This window comes from Bombyx mandarina, chromosome 04 (genome assembly GCF_030267445.1).
Source record: "Bombyx mandarina strain Sakado chromosome 04, ASM3026744v2".
Classification (NCBI taxonomy): Eukaryota; Metazoa; Arthropoda; class Insecta; order Lepidoptera; family Bombycidae; genus Bombyx; species Bombyx mandarina.
In genome coordinates, this window is record NC_143211.1 from 4,060,950 (window position 1) to 4,063,417 (window position 2,468).

Consider the following 2,468-nt stretch of genomic DNA (forward strand, 5'->3'; position numbering starts at 1 on the left):
TTTCTGTGTTCTTGGAACAGGAAAATCCTTTATTGAAATCAAATTATCATTTACTGGTTTAATGCAATTTTTTTGAATTATATGACCCAAGTATTTTACTGAATCAGAAGCAAATGTGCATTTAGTAAATTTTAACCTGAAACCTTCTGTTTTGATTGCTTCAAAAAGTTGTGTAAGATGGTTAATGTGATCAGAAAAGGTTTTTGAAAATATAAGAATATCATCGATAAAATTAACTGTAAAATCCGTCAATTTATACTTTCTAAGTATATTATGAAGTATTCTTTGAAAAATGGCTGGAGACGTTTTTAATCCGAATGGTAAACAAGTCCACTGATAATGCCCATCTTGGGTTACGAATCCTGTCTTATTTTTGTCTTCAATTCGTAGAGGGATCGACCAAAATGCAGAATTAATGTCTAGCGTTGAAAAAAAATTGCAATTCCTGGTCTTTAAAATTAGATCTTCAATTAAGGGAAATGGTTGAGCTTGAGGTACTACTATTTTATTTAACTCTCTAAAATCTATACATAACCTAGATCTTTTATTTTCTTCTTTTTTAAATGCTAATGTTACAGGTGCAGCGAAAGGACTGTAGGATTCTTCTATCAGCTTATTATCTAGTAATTTTGCTATTTGTGTTTCTATCTCTTTTTATCTTCTATAGTGCACCTGTAGGGCCTCTTGCTACAATATCTATCCATTACTAAGTCGATTCTCGCTTCATACCCGTTAACAGTACCAACATCGTATTTATCTTTCGCAAAAACTGATTTATATTTATCAACCAGTGTATTTATTTCCGATCTTTGATATCGATCAAGATGATTTAATTTAATTTTAAAATTTTCTTCTTTTACATGTTCATTAAAATTTATTTTGTGTTCTTTTGTCGAATTATTGCTATCTTTATTATTTATTTCAATGTTTGCCTTTTCATGAGTTGTATTTTCTTCTGTTTTATTATTTAGGTAAAATTTCTGTGTTATTTGTAGATCTTCATTTTGTATTAGTTTAAAATCTTTTATTAAGTCTAATCCAATCAGAAAATCATATTTGAAGTTTGGTTCATCAATTATGTATACATCAGCATTTTTTTCCAATTCAAAGATTTTTATTTTTAAGGTTGTCAAACCACTTGTTTTTTTAACACCATTAATTGTTACTAAATCTGCTTCATTCAAACTGTTTCCTTTTCCTTTTAACTTTAGTATTTTTGAATTAATTAGAGAAACATTTGAACCAGAATCATAAACCCCATATATTTCTAGTTTATCATTCAATAGTAGTTTGACATTAATTAATGGTGTTACTATTCGTTTTTTTGATTAGTTTCGTTTAACTCTGCTTCTATCACCGAATTGTTTACATGCTTAATGAAATTTTTCTTTAGTTTTTCATCTTCCTTGGCTCTAAACCAACACGTGGACTCAGGGTGATAACGAGAACCTTTATTCAACTTTTCACAAATCTTGCATACATATTTTTCTTCATTTCTATTATTAGTTCTCATATTTTCATTTTTCATTATAGGCATATAGCTTTTTTTATTTACCAAATGTTCATACTTACTCACTTCATTAAACAAATCCACTGTATCTTTTAATGTTTCTCTATTAATCCTATTTAGTATGAATTCTGGTAAACCAGCTGCTACTAGATCCACTAGTGTATCTGTGTCAATTGTTCTTCTCATATCCAATAACAGTTTTTCTTTTCTCATGGCGTAATCCAATAATGAACCATCCTTATATTTAAAGAATAGTGCGTATCTAACTGGGTTCCAGCCTTTGTTTGCAAAAGATTCACAGAATTTGTTTTTCCAAGTTGACCATTCCGAATTCATTGTCAATTTTATTACCATTGAACTATACCAGTCCACACAAGCCTTATCCATAAACAATCTAAGTATTTCAATTTTCTTTTCATCCTCTGTTACATCAAAGCGTTTACATTCACTCTCAAAAATATCAATCCATTGGTTAGCATTAGAATGTTTACTTGTAAATTTTTCAATTACAAACTTTTCTGCAATTTTTGTCAAGTTTTGTTCTTTAACTTCCTGTGTATTTTGTACAAATTTCTCAAACAATTTTTCCAGCGTACCGGTTTCTGTTTGATATGCAACAGAATTTTTTTCTTGGTTTATTTCTTCTAAATATTGATTCTCAAATTGTAAATTATCGTCTTCATCTATGTATATTTTATTGAGTTCATCTGTCATTGTAATCCAAACCCTTCTGACCTGGTATCGTTTTTTCAAACTATTTTTCACCTTATTGTAAGCGGCTGTTTTCAATATTTCCTTACTTTATTATCACTTGTGGTTATTGAGGTAAGCGAAAGAATATTTGATTTTCCATCACTTCCAGGCAATAGTGTAAATTCAAAACGTAGTTTATCCATCTTTGATTATAGTTTATAAACAAAAATGTCGTTTTATAAGATTATTAGGTATGTTGTTTTAT

At 28.9% G+C, this 2,468-nt stretch overlaps 1 pseudogene across 1 annotated transcript; it reads right to left on the reverse strand.

The window, feature by feature from the left end:
* Positions 1-684: 684 nt before the first annotated feature.
* On the reverse strand, positions 685-2,468 carry LOC149503081 (uncharacterized; annotated as a pseudogene). The gene has a single exon (XR_016325831.1). The product of XR_016325831.1 is annotated as an uncharacterized LOC149503081 (transcript).